This window comes from Adiantum capillus-veneris, chromosome 9, assembly GCF_014529385.1.
Source record: "Adiantum capillus-veneris isolate H3 chromosome 9, ASM1452938v2, whole genome shotgun sequence".
Taxonomy (NCBI): Eukaryota; Viridiplantae; Streptophyta; class Polypodiopsida; order Polypodiales; family Pteridaceae; genus Adiantum; species Adiantum capillus-veneris.
The window spans coordinates 155,685,011-155,700,544 of NC_140939.1; positions in this window are offsets into that span (position 1 = coordinate 155,685,011).

Consider the following 15,534-nt stretch of genomic DNA (forward strand, 5'->3'; position numbering starts at 1 on the left):
CAAAGGCAGTGAAGTGTATATTCTTGGGCTATCTAGTTGAAAAGAAAGGTTACAAGTGCTATGATCCTACGACAAGACAAGTTTATGTCAGTAGAGATGTCAGATTTTGTGAGCATGAACCATGGTATAAACCAAAGCCACTGATGATACAAGATGAGTATGAAGAGCAAGAGAATGTGTGTCATGTTGTTGATAATCCAGGACCATCAACAAGAAGTATTTCAGGACCAAATATGGTAGAGGAGAGTACAGGAAGTGTCAACCCATGGAGTGGTCGTTTGCGAGATAAGAAGCAAGATGAGAAAGGCAAGAAGAAAGTGGTTGAGGAGAGTTCTGGAGATGAAAGCCTCAATGAAGAGCATGGTTTACCACATTTGAGGACACCTGGCAGTAAGCATACTGAGAAATATGTACCCCCATATGCAAGAGTTGAAGAGAAGAGTGCATCACAGTTGAGAAGATCAGAGAGGGTGCGTTATCCAGTTGATAGATTGACATACAATGGTTACATGCGTACACATTATGCACGTGTGCAACATTAAGAGCCTACATGTTTTCAAGAGGCAATTGGAAAATCAGAATGGGAGTCAGCTATGGATGATGAGATGGATGCTCTTGTGAAGAATGACAATTGGGATTTGGTTTGCTTGCTAAGTGGAAAGAAAGCAATTGGTTCAAAATGGGTATACAAAGTCAAGTGCAAGTCAGATGGTAGTGTGGAAAGATAAAAGTGAGGCTTGTTGCTAAAGGTTATGCACAAACAAAAGGTCTTGATTATGATGAGACATTTAGTCCAGTTGCAAAGATGACAACAATCAGATTGGTGATAGCAATGGCAAGTATGTTCGGTTGGAAGTTACGGAAAATGGATGTTGATAATGCATTCTTGAATGGTGACTTGGAAGAAGAAGTTTATATGATACAGCCAGAGGGTTATCAACATCCAGAGTTTCCATATTATGTGTGTAAGTTGAAGAAAGCATTGTGTGGTTTGAAGCAAGCATCTAGAGATTGGATAACCAAATTCTTGAAAAAGATTGGATTTAAATAGTCTACTATTGATCACTCATTGTTTTTGAAGCATGTTGATGGAGAGATCGTCGCTATTGTTATCTATGTTGATGACTTGATTCTCACTGGAAGTCATGATGAGAAAATTTTGCATGTCAAGAAGAGTTTGTTGAGAGAATTCAACATGAAGGACCTTGGTGAGTTGAGATATTTCTTGGGAATTGAAATTGTCGACACTTTATCAGGAATTTGGATGATACAAAGACAATACGTGTTGGATATACTTGAGAAGTATGGAATGACAACGTGCAAACCGGTTGATACACCTCTTGATCAAAATGTGAAGTTGATTGATGATGGACATTACATTGAGGATGTCACTATGTATCGCAAGATGGTTGGAATTCTTATTTACTTGACAATAACAAGGCCAGATTTGAGTTATGTAGTGGGTGTTGTGAGTCAATTCATGCAAAAGCCATGTAAAAGTCATCTTGATGCAGTGAGATGGATTATGAGATATGTGAAAGCCACTGTCAGTTATGGAATGTTTTATGAAAAGAATGGGAAGCTTTGTCTTTATGGTTACACAGATGCAGATTGGGCAGGAGATTTTATGGATAGAAGATCTACAAGTGGTTATGAATTTTCCATTGGCAATGGTATGATAAGTTGGAGTAGCAAGAAGCAATTAACTATAGCATTATCAAGTACAGAAGCTGAATATCGTGGAGCAGCTTTGGCAGCATGTGAAGAGTCATGGTTGAGAGTACTTATGGTAGAATTTGGTTTTGACTATCTTGATAGTGTCATTGTATATTGTGACAATATTAGCAGCATCATGTTGGCAAAGAATCCAGTTTACCATGCTCGCACTAAACACATTGAAGTACATTATCACTTCATTAGAGAAAAAGTTTTGGTAGGTGAGATTGATTTGGTGTATGTGAAGACAGATGATCAAGTTGCGGATATATTTACAAAATCTCTTGGAAAGGAGAAGTTTTGCTACTTTCATGAAGCATTGGGAATCCATCATATGCTAGCTCATTCTGAGCTTGAGGGGGAGTGTTAAGAATATGATGTTAAAGAATATGTCCGTTGTGCTATGGGCGGCCGGACACTGACTATACCATGTTGTAAATATACTTTGGATAATAGTTCAAAAGAGAAGAAGAAGAGGAGAGCAACACGTTGAATGGCTGCTGCAGGGTAACGATTGTGTGTGTGTGTGTGTGTGTAGTCTTCTTTCCTACCTTCTCCATCACCTGCGCACTCTACACCTTACAGTCTTCTACGGTTTGTGCTATATAGCACGTGTTGTTCCCGTTTCGTTCCTCCTATTTTCGGGCAGTTTTCACATCAGGTGCAACATTTACCATGGCTGACAACAACAACTAGATGAGTTGAAGATGTTTGCTGCTGAGGAAAGGTTGGATGGGGACAATCACCCTATGTGGGCTTATATGATGCAACATGTTCTTGTGTCAAAGGGTGTATGGAACATTGTGCAGGGCATTGATGCATGTCCTGGTTCTAAGGATGTAGGCGATGTTGAGGATGTTGTAGGTCTTGCTGCAAGGATTGCTACTGTTACAGTTGTTTTGTCTACGACAGAACAAGCTCGTTGGGATGTTAAGGATGCGCAGGCTCATGCATTGATTGTGTTGTCTGTGAAGCGTACCATCGTTCCTCACATCCGTTCAACAAAATCTGCAAAACAGGCTTGGGATATTTTGGCTGGTCTTTATGCAAGTCGCAATGAGGCTAAAATTGCTTTGTTGCGTAAAGAGCTGGAGTCGAAGATTATGCATAAGGAAGATGATATGGACACTTTCCTTGCTAGTGTCAAGGATATCAATGAGCAACTTATTTCTGCAGGAGAAGTCATTTCAAACAGTTCTGTTGTGCAGACTGTTCTTGATGCCTTACCATATTCTTACCAGAATTTTGCTAGTACTTGGAGACTTATGACCCAAGGAAATCCAGAAGTTGTCAAGTTTGATGCATTATGCACATTGCTATTGCAAGAGTCACTTTCCAGAAAAAACAGGACTAGACAGCGTGAAATTGAATAGGCTTTTATTGCTTCTCAAAGAAAGGGTGGTAACAGCAATGTAGCCACTTCTTATGGTTTTGCTGCGAGTGGCAAAATTCCTTTTTCTAATGCTTCTATTGGCAGCACTTCGTCTGGCAATTCTGGTGGCAAGGGAAAAAAGAAGATGCGTTTCCATTATTTTAAAGCTAATGATCCCTTGATCAAGTTGTGTCCTAAGTTGAAGGCCAAGAGGCTAAGAAGAAAGAGGGTGGTTCCAGTGCAAATGCTGGTTCCACTACAAATGCAGCCATTGTTGAGTCTTCTTTGAAAGGAGACGGTAATGCTGATGTTGATGATGAATGGGCTTTTAGTGCAGAGTGCACTTACAATCCTGATGTCCATGATGCATGCTTGTCAGTTGCTGCAGATTCACATGTGTGATATTTTGACAGTGGTGCTACAAAGCACATTACCTCACATCGTGAATTGTTTACCTCTCTCGAGTCTGTCCCTCATGGGAATTCAGTCACTTGTGCCAACAATGCCTCTTATCCAGTTCAAGGAGTTGGAAAGATTGTGCTTACTGCTGCTAATGGTGGTTCCTTCACACTTGTTGATGTACTTTATATACCTGGGATCAAGAAGAATCTTTTGTTTGTATCCACACTTGTTAGACTTGGACATGTAGTCAACTTTGTGGATGGCAGATGTACAATTCATGATCTCAGTTTTGGTGATGAAATTGTTGCATCCAGCCTTTTGTGCCGTGGGTTGTATAAGCTCACTTTGTATGACAAGCGTGGAATTTTTTTTTGCAAATGATGTTGTAGATTCAAGGGCTATTTTAGATGCAAAACTTTGGCATGCACGTTTTGGTCATTTAAATTTTGCTAGTTTGCTGCGTTTGCAAAAATCGTATATGGTTGCTTCTTTGCCACCTCTTGAAGCACCTATCAAACATGTTTGTGAAGGCTGTATTTTGGGTAAGATGCAGCATTCTAAGTTCCCAAAGGATGGTTCAGTTTGGGCCACATGCAGGTTGCAGCTTGTGCATAGTGATGTTTGTGGGCCCATGGAAACTCCGTCCTTGGGTTCCTACCTTTACTTCGTGACTTTCATTGATGATTACTCCAAGCATGCATGGGTATTCCCGCTTAAAGCGAAGTCCAAGGTTTTTATGTGCTTCAAACAATTTTTGGCTATGGCTGAAAATGTCTCAAAATGTACTATGGGCACCCCCCGTTCCGATCGAGGGGGGGAGTATATGTCTCATGAATTTAATGCATTTCTAGCTAGTCCTGGGATAAAAAACCAATGTACAGTGCCTAATACACTTCAGCAAAATGGTGTTGCTGAGAGGAAAAACAGGTCACTTACGGAAATGGCACGATGTATGGTCGAAAGTCAAGCTTTGCTGCATTCCTTTTGGCTTGAGGCCATCATGTGTGCCACTTATGTACTAAACAGGTGCCCTACGAAAGCTTTGCAGTCTATTACTCCATATGAAGCATGGCATGATAGAAAGCCTTCTATTGAGCACATGCATGTTTTTGTTTGTTTGGCATATGCTTTGGTGCCACAAACAGAGCGCAGAAAATTGGATGATAAGGCTGCCAAATGTATTTTTGTTGGTTATAGTGCTGAAAGCAAAGGTTACAGGTTATATCATCCGCAAACAAAGTGTATTTTGGTTTCATGGGATGTAGTGTTTGTGGAAGATTCTGTTCAGCCCTTGCTGTCATGTACTAGAGACAGTAATGTAAGCTCACAGAACATTTATGACACTTTGTTGCCTCTTTTCAATGGTGGAAATATGAATCTAATTTCCAATGAGGCAAATGTACAGCCTATGGGGGTTTCTGAAAATGTTACAGATCAGCCTATTACTGATGCAAATGTACATGATGTACTTGATGAGGAAAGGGCTGAAAATGAGCAGGCTAGAGGTATGCCAAAATGGCTCGTGCACACTTTGCATGACAGTAAATTGGATGCACCTTTGTCTAGTCGTACTCTTTCAGGCTCTCGCCATGCATCTTATGCATCAGATTGTCATGCTCTGGCTGTGTCTAGCTTACATGATGTTGAGGAGCCTTTGTCTTTTGATAAAGCAAAGAATTCAGAAAATTGGATGGCTGCCATGCAATGAGAATATGATGCACTTATAGAAAATGACACATGGACTTTATGTGATTTGCCTCCTGGCAAAAAGGCCATTGGTACGAAGTGGGTTTACAAGTTGAAATGCAAGCCGGATGGTGAGATCGGTCGCCATAAGGCTCGACTTGTTGCAAAGGGTTATGCACAACAGAAAGGCATAGATTATGAAGAGAATTTTGCTCCCACTTGTCGTATGACTGCTGTGCATTTTCTATGTGCATTGGTAGCTCATTTTGGTTGGGATGTACATCAATCACACATTGTTACTGCTTTCTTGAATGGTGACATATTTGAGGAAGTTTATGTAATGCAGCCTCGCGGTTTTGTCATAAAAGGACAAGAGGACAAAGTGTGTAGATGTAAGAAGGCTTTGTATGGGTTGAAGAAATCTCCTCGTGCTTGGTATGAGAAAGTTGACACTCATTTGGTTAAACGAGGCTTTTCTAACAGTCCAATAGAAAGCACATTGTATGTAAAGCGTGAGGATGATGTACTTCTCATTGTGGTTCTTTATGTCGATGATTTGTTGATCACTGGACCAAATGAGAGACATATTGCTGAATTTAAGGCTGATTTGAATGCTACTTTCAAGATGAAAGATTTGGGGTTGTTGCATCATTACTTGGGTATATAGTTTAAGCAGTGTGATGGTGGTATTGCCTTGTGTCAGAAAAGTTACATAGAGACATTGCTATGTAAGTTTGGACTTGAGGATTGCAAACTTATTTCCACTCCCATGGAAACAGGTTTGAAGTTGAGTCTACATGATGCTGGAGATCCTGTTGATGTCACTCTTTACCAAACTACTGTTGGCTACCTCATTTATGTATGCAACATGAGGCCGGATATTCAGTTTGTAGTCTCACAGGACAACAGATTTATGCATAGCCCAGGGTCTAAACATTGGCAGGCTGTCAAGAGGATTTTCCGCTACCTTAGTGGCACTTTACATCTTGGCTTGTTTTATCCCAAGGGGGGATCATTGCCGCCAGACTTACATGCTTTTTCAGAGTTAGATTGGGCTGGTGTTTTGACACGCGAGTGTCCACAAGTGTTTTTTGTTTCATGCTTGGCAGTTCATGTATGTCATGGTTGAGCAAGAAGCAACCTAGTGTGGCCACTACGAGTTGTGAGGCTGAGTACAAGGCAGTCTTCACAGCTACGGTTGAGTGTGTATGGCTCAGACGCCTTATGGCTGATTTGGGTGTTCGACAGGACACTGCGAGCACTATCTACACTGATGGTCAGAGCGCATTGGAAGTTGCGAGGAGCCCAGTTTTTCATGCTCGCACAAAGCACATTGAGGTGCATTACCACTATGTCAGGGAGAGGCTCTCAGCAGGAGAGATCAGCTTGGCTTATGTACCAACACAGGAAAACCTTACAGATATTTTCACAAAGGCATTGTCTCATGAGAAGCTTGAAGCTTTCCGCAAAGCTTTTGGCTTACTCCCCTTTGTGGATTGATCATGTCCTTAGGGCATGGCACTTCCCTTTACTGATGTGCCAGCTCTCGTTCACCGCATCACTCCAGGGGGGATTTGTTACCATATACATGTGGTAGTGATGTGTGTGAACACACTAGGACCACCGGGGCATTTTTTCCCTCTTTAAGAGGCTTTTCCCCCCGAGCATTGTATATACACCCATTACTCTAGGGCTGTCTATCTTTCCATTGCACACTAAGTATCACACTCTCTATTGTGTGCCTTGAGCTTCCTTCATCTTGTCCAAGCTGTGTGCGTTTCTCTGCAACCCTAATTCCAATAGAGTATGTATTCACGAGACATGGACTACCAATAGAGATTGTCAGTGATCGGGAAACTCATTTCCTCAATGAGGTAATTGAGTATTTGCTTAATGAGTTTATGGTCATCCATAACAAATCAGCTCCCTATCACCCACAAGCAAACGGACAAGCTGAGCATAATAAAATTCTTATCTCGGTGCTAACTAAGGTAGTTAGTTCAAGAAGGACAGACTGGGAAATGAATCTCCATGCTGCTCTATGGGCTTATCAAGTTTTATTCAAAACAGCTTTAAATGCTACACCCTTTAACCTTGTTTATGGTCTTGATGCCATACTTCCAATAGAATTTCTATTGCTGACATTAAGGGTAGCACAAAATCTTGAGTGGACTGGACATGAATTGTCAAAAAGACTTGAAGATTTGCAAAAGCTAGATGAGAAAATGCTAACTGTTGTAGCTCATATCTATGCACAAAAGCGGAAACAAAAACAATTTTTTGATTCCCACTTAATCACAAAATTCTTTAAGAAAGGGGACTTAGTTTTAGTCTATTCTCTTAAGCAACACATTCCCAAGTTTACGAAAAAGGGAAACGGACCGTTTATCATTGAGGATGTATCTCCAAGTGGTGTAGTAAAATTGTCCACCCTAGATGGTGAACCAATGACTAATTGGATTAGTGGATGTCGTTTAAAGAAATACAATTTGCCTCTAACCAATAAATTGCTAGAAAGAATGCATGCAACCAAACAAAACATTAGGAAAAGTTTGGACTCAAAAATGGGCCTTGTAAGAATTGGTGATGTGGTATAGCTTTCAAAAAGTAGGGATCAGTAAATTTTTTGCAAATAAGATCCAAACTTGTCGGAGGTTGGATATTTAGAATCTACTCTTCAAATGCTATCTATTGATATATAGCATGCATGTATCGGACATTGCCTTCATGTAGATCTAGAAAAAGGTGATTTTAGATTACCATAACGGTAACAAAACCTGGCTGATTGAAAAAAAATGGCATAACTTTCATAGAAGTCATCCAAAATTTTTGGACCTTGGCTCTTTAGAATCCATTTTTCAAGAACTTTCCAATGATAGGTCATATCATGGGGTTCTAAGAAATATTTAGAGGGGTCTATCGGGTTGCTTTCTTTTGTACAACTTTGATGATGTGGCACTCTTAAAAGGCCCAAAAATGAGTTCAAAATTTTTCTAATGGAAGATTAAATGACGGTAGGTTATTGATGAAGCCCACGAGGAATCTCGGCTTCAAGTACTCAAGCGAAAAGCTGCTCTCAAAAATCAATAGATACCGACTCCCATCAACACTCTGGAAATAGATTATCAACAATGGAAATTACCTAAAGACGTAGTTTCAGCAGATGATGACTGGTTAGACGAAATGAACCTGCGCATCAAAGTACAGCTCAACAATCATAGCACCAATGCTTTGGTCGACATAGGAGCTAGAGTAAATGCCGTAAGTTATTGCACGTACAATAAGGCAACAAGTCAAGCATTGAGAGCAGGAATAATGACAATCAAAGGATGCAACAAGAACCCAACTCCAACATTGGGAGTAGTCAACTCGAACATGATAGTACATGGATGTTCATGTCCTCATCAATTTGTATGCTTCCTAGATGAACACATGAATGAGACGATGATTCTCAGAATTCCCTGGATGTGAACATACAAAGAAATACTAGATTGGGATACAAATCAGCTAAAGCTATCACCCAAAGGAGGGCAACTCATTGTTCCAATTGCACCAAGCAAGGAGGAATGGAAAAGAAGCAATCAGCAGACCAAACCACGAAGTAGTCAATCTTCTCCATCCCCTCGACAGTCAAATTCTACAAGTAGCATGCAAGGAGTCAGGCAAATTTGGATACCAAAAGCATAGCTTAAGGATAAACCGATTCAGATCTAGGTGCCTAAAACTTCACCGACATAACAAAAGAAGGTTCCAAGGGTTAAAACACAGAAACGGACATCTCTGAGCAAGGAACTTAACATGGAAATGGTTTGGAAGAAAAAGGAGCACTTATCTTCTCCACAAACCATAAAACCAATCCAGCAATGGCGAGTTAAGTCTCAAAAGACTCCACCAAACCATACAGCACCAAGCAGACCAAGCTACCAATGGCGAGAAAAAGCTTGACAATAGTCAAAAGTACTACCAATAGCTCAAGCAATCAGTGTGCTAAAGCATCCTGATGGCACAATTAAACAGAGAGCACACAAGCTACAAGATTTTCTTTTTGGAAGACATCAGCAGCAAACCTCGACATTGGAAACCCTTGAGTTAATTACTCAAGACCAAGCCATTGCACAGTATATATTGGTTTGAATTTCATTGATCTTCATAGCATGGTAGAGCCTACCACGGCTATGCATAGACACAATTGTTCAACCCGTGCACACAGTCGTCTCGGAGTACACCATCTAGGAGGGGTGGAAGGCCACTAAGTACTAAGTAATTAAGGGCAATGTTTGAAGAGGGAGGAAAAAGTTCGATGTTAATGTGTGATTTTTTTACAAAATTACCTAATAGTGCCCTTATAATTCATCATCAAGGAAAAATTCACCGATAATATCTTCTCGATGAGTGTAAATAGTGTATATACTATCAGAAAATCATAAAAAATAATCCATTTTTGGATATTTTCATCATTTTTACTGATAATGACGCTTAAAAATCAAAAAATCCTACAAAAAATAATAAAGCTGTGTTTTTCAATGGCTTCTCTTAATTATTGGATTTTCACTTTACTTTTTAGAGCATTTTTCTATTTTCTTTGATTTTTTCAAATAAACAGGTCAAAAATTAATAATAAATAACAGGGAAGCTCAGATAGAAAAACGGAAGACACGATGGTGATAAAAAAGACAAGGCAGGTAAGTACAAAAATTTTCAATGAAATCAGAAGATGGAAGCGGGAAGCATAAATTATGTGGCCAGGCCTACTTTTGCAAAATTCTTGCAGAATGAGCTACAGGAATCCAATCAGAGAAATTTTTGAGTCTAACATAGAGTTTACGGCTTAGTAGGACTAACGGGGGAATCTGGAAAAAATTGGTTCGAGAAGTTTGAGTATAGATATCCAAGGTAGACTAAAACCACCTCATTTCCACTTGTAGCCTTTGTAAAGAGAGCTTTTGACCTCTTTCGCGCGACTTTTTCGGAGTCCACAGTTGACCATTTTCAGCGCCGTCTCACACGAGACATGAAGGGTAAGTTCTTTACTCGTCAATGATCCATTTTGTATGGCCGGTAGCTAGTCTAAATCCCTAGAAAAAACCTTAGAGACCGAGTAGTGCACGAAGACCTACGACCAAACACTAACCATAGCGGCCTGCCAGCTCGACCAAATCAGATGGGATTTGAACCATAGCATTCCCTAACATAATAGAACCTTTCTATATCATCAATTGACCATTCGACAGGGGTCGAGGGGGTCCCCAGTAGAAAAGTTTTGTTTTTGGCAAATGCCACAATTCCATCTGACTCCACAGATGGCTTGCTTACCATATACAATATATATGATTGGTTTACTGAAATCCATCAAGCAAAGCCCTAAAAAGTGAGAAAACAGCTCGAAGGTTACAAAGCGTCAAATTCAACATACGGGGTCAAACTGACTCCAAATGAGCTAGAATTGGACAAGTTGCTTCACGACTATGTTGCGGACAAGTCCAAAGCCTCAAAGTTGACCGACCAACCCAATAGGCAGTGTAGTCACAAAAAACGGTGATTTCAGAGTCGACAAAGCACAAAGTGATGCCGGTTTGACCAAACTTGACCAAATTCAATTGAGGACTTGTTTTAGGTGTATGGAATATGCCTAGGTCAAAATTTGTAAGTTTTGCAAAGAATTTGTCACTGTTGTAAATAATCGTGATTATTTACTTTTGCATCATTTTTTCTTGGAAATTGTCACATCTCCTCACCTATCATGTGTACACACCTAATGCATGCTAAAAATCAAGTATAAGCCAAAATGAGCACCCATTACTGTTGGAATTAGGGTTGCAGAGAAACACACACAGCTTGGAGAAGACGAAGGAAGCTCAAGGCACACAATAGAGAGTGTGTTACTTAGTGTGCAATGGAAAGATAGATAGCCCTAGAGTGATGGGCGTATATACAATGCACGGGGGAAAAAACCTCCTAAAGAGGGAAAAAATGCCCCGGCGGTCCTAGTGTGTTCACACACATCACTACCACATGTATATGGTAACAAATCCCCCCTGGAGTGATGCGGTGAACGAGAGCTGGCACATGAGTAAAGGGAAGTGCCATGCCCTGAGGACAGGATCAGTCCACAAAGGGGAGTAAGCCCAAAGCTTTGCGGAAAGCTTCAAGATTCTCACAAGACAATGCCTTTGTGAAAAGATCTGCAAGGTTGTCCTGTGTTGGCACATAAGCCAAGCTGATCTCTCCTGCTGAGAGCCTCTCCCTGACATAGTGGTAATGCACCTCAATGTACTTTGTGCGAGCATGAAAAACTGGGTTCCTCGCAACTGCCAATGCGCTCTGACTGTCAGTGTAGATAGTGTTGGCAGTGTCCTGTCCAACACCCAAGTCAGCCATAAGGCGTCTGAGCCATACACACTCAACCGTAGCTGTGAAGACTGCCCTGTACTCAACCTCACAACTCGAAGTGGCCACAGTAGGTTGCTTCTTGCTCAACCATGATATACATGAACTGCCAAGCATGAAACAAAAACCACTTGTGGACACTCGCGTGTCAAAACAACCAGCCCAATCTGAGTCCGAAAAAGCATGTAAGTCTGGCGGAAATGATCCCCCCTTCGGATAAAACAAGCCAAGATGTAAAGTGCCACTAAGGTAGCGGAAAATCCTCTTGACAGCCTGCCAATGCTTAGACCCTGGGCTATGCATAAATCTGCTGACCTGCGAGACTGCAAACTGAATATCTGGCCTCGTGTTGCATACATAAATGAGGCAGCCAACAGCAGTTTGGTAAAGAGTGACATCAGCAGGATCGCCAGCATCATGTAGAATCAACTTCAAACCTGTTTCCATGGGAGTGGCAATAGGTTTGCAATCCTCAAGTCCAAACTTACATAGCAATGTCTCTATGTAACTTTTCTGACACAAGGCAATACCACCATCACACTGCTTAAACTGTATACCCAAGTAATGATGCAACAGCCCCAAATCTTTCATCTTGAAAGTAGCATTCAAATCAGCCTTAAATTCAGCAATATGTCTCTCATTTGGTCCAGTGATCAGCAAATCATCAACATAAAGAACCACAATGAGAAATACATCATCCTCACGCTTTACATACAATGTGCTTTCTGTTGGACTGTTACGAAAGCCTCGTTTCACCAAATGAGTGTCAGCTTTCTCATACCAAGCACGAGGAGATTGCTTCAACCCATACAAAGCCTTCTTACATTTGCACACTTTGTCCTCTTGTCCTTTTATGACAAAACCGCGAGGCTGCGTTACATAAACTTCCTCAAATATGTCACCATTCAAGAAAGCAGTAACAATGTCTGATTGATGTACATCCCAACCAAAATGAGCTGCCAATGCACATAGAAAACGCACAGTAGTCATACGACAAGTGGGAGCAAAAGTCTCTTCATAATCTATGCCTTTTTGTTGTGCATAACCCTTTGCAACAAGTCGAGCCTTATGGCGATTGATCTCACCATCCGGCTTGCGTTTCAACTTGTAAACCCACTTCGTACCAATGGCCTTTTTGCCAGGAGGCAAATCACATAAAGTCCATGTGTCATTCTCTATAAGTGCATCATATTCTGATTTCATGGCATCAATCCAATTTTCTGAATTCTGTGCTTCATCAAAAGACAGAGGCTCCTCAACATCATGTAAACTAGACACAGCCAAAGCATAACAATCTGATGCATAAGATGCATGGCGAGAGCCTGAACGAGTACGACTAGATAAAGGTGCATCCAATTTACTGTCACGCAAAGTGTGCACCAGCCATTTTGGCATACCTCTAGCCTGCTCATTTTCAGCCCTTTCCTCATCAAGTACATCATGTACATCTGCATCAGTAATAGGCTGTTCTAAAACATTTTCAGAAACCCCCATAGGCTGTACATTTGCCTCATTGGAACTTACATTCGTATTTCCACCACTGAAAAGAGGCAACAAAGTGTCATAAATGTCCTGTGAGCTTACATTACTGTCTCTAGTACATGACAGCAAGGGTTGAACAGAATCTTCCACAAACACTACATCCTGTGAAACCAAAATACGTTTTGTTTGAGGATGATACAACCTGTAACCTTTGCTTTCAACACTATAACCAACAAAAATACATTTGACAGCCTTATCATCCAATTTTCTGCGCTGCACTTGTGGCACCAAAGCATATGCCAAACAGCCAAAAACACGCATGTGCTCAATAGAAGGTTTTCTATCATGCCATGCTTCATATGGAGTAATAGACTGCAAAGCTTTCGTAGGACACCTGTTAAGTACATAAGTGGCACACATGATGGCCTCAAGCCAAAAAGAATGCGGCAAAGCTTGACTTTTGACCATACATCGTGCCATTTCCGTTAGTGACCTGTTTTTCCTCTCAGCAACACCATTTTGCTGAGGTGTATAAGGCACTGTACATTGGTGTTTTATCCCACGACTAGCCAGAAATGCATTAAATTCATGAGACATATACTCCCCCCCTCGATCGGAACGGAGGGTGCCCATAGTACATTTTGAGACATTTTCAGCCATAGCCAAAAATTGTTTGAAGCACATAAAAACTTCGGACTTTGCTTTAAGCGGAAATACCCATGCATGCCTGGAGTAATCATCAATGAAAGTCACGAAGTACAAGTAATTGCCCAAGGACAGAGTTTGCATGGGCCCACAAACATCACTATGCACAAGCTGCAACCTGCATGTGGCCCTAACTGAACCATCCTTTGGAAACTTAGAACGCTGCATTTTACCCAGAATACAGCCTTCACAAACATGTTTGATAGGTGCTTCAAGAGGCGGCAAAGAAGCAACCATATCAGATTTCTGCAAACGCAGCAAACTGGCAAAATTCAGATGACCAAAACGTGCATGCCAAAGTTTTGCATCTGAAATAGCCCTTGAATCTACAACAGCATTTGCAAAATTTTGTCCACACTTGTCATACAAAGTGAGCTTATACAGCCCACGGCACAAAAGCCCAGATGCAACAATTTCATCACCAAAACTGAGATCATGAACTGTACATCTGTCATCCACAAATTTGACTACAAGTCCAAGTCTAGCAAGTGCGGATACAGACAATAGATTCTTCTTGATCCCAGGTACATAAAGTTCATCAACAAGTGTGAAGGAACTGCTATTAGCAGCAGTGAGCACAATCTTTCCAACTCCCTGAACTGGATAAGAGGCGTTGTTGGCACAAGTGACTGAATTCCCATGAGGGACAGACTCGAGAGAGGTAAACAATTCACGATGTGAGGTAATGTGCTTTGTAGCACCACTGTCGAAATACCACACATGTGAATCTGCAGCAACTGACAAGCATGCATCATGGACAGCAGGATTGTAAGTGCACTCTGCGCTAAAAGCCCATTCTGCATCAACATCAGCATCACAATCTCCTTTCACAGAAGACTCAACAATGGCTGCATTTGTAGTGGAACCAACATTTGCAGTGGAACCACCCTCTTTCTTCTTAGCCTCTTTGGCCTTCAACTTAGGACACGACTTGATCAAGTGATCATTGGCTTTACAATAATGGCAACGCATCTTCTTTTTGCCCTTATCACCAGAATTGCCAGACGAAGTGCTGCCAGCAGAAGCATTAGGAACAGAATTTTTGCCACTCGCAGCAGAACCATAAGAAGTGGCTGCATTACTGTTACCACCCTTTCTTTGAGAAGCAATAAAAGCCTGTTCAACTGCACGCTGCCTAGTCCTGTTTTTTCTAGAAACTGACTCTTGCAACAGCAATGTGCATAATGCATCAAACTTGACAACTTCAGGATTTCCTTGGGTCATCAGTCTCCAAGCACTAGCAAAAGTCTGGTAGGAATCTGGTAAGGCATCAAGAACAGTGTGCACAAGGGAACTGTCAGAAATGACTTCACCTGCAGAAATGAGTTGCTCATTGATATCCTTGACACTAGCAAGGAAAGTGTCCATATCATCTTCCTCATGCATAATCTTCGACTCTAGCTCTTTACGCAGCAAAGCAATTTTAGCCTCATTGCGGCTTGCATAAAGACCTGCTAGAATATCCCAAGCCTGTTTTGCAGATTTTGCTGAACGGATGTGAGGAATAATGGTGCGCTTCACAGACAACGCAATCAATGCATGAGCCTGCGCATCCTTAACATCCCAACGAGCTTGTTCTGCTGTAGGCAAAACAACTCTAACAGCTGCAATCCTTGCAGCAAGACCTGCAACATCCTCAATATCGCCTACATCTTCAGAACCAGGACGTACATCAATGCCCTGCACAATGTTCCAGACACCTTTTGACACAAGAACGTGTTGCATCATATAAGCCCACATAGGGTAGTTGTCCCCATCCAACCTGTCCTCAGCAGCAAACATCT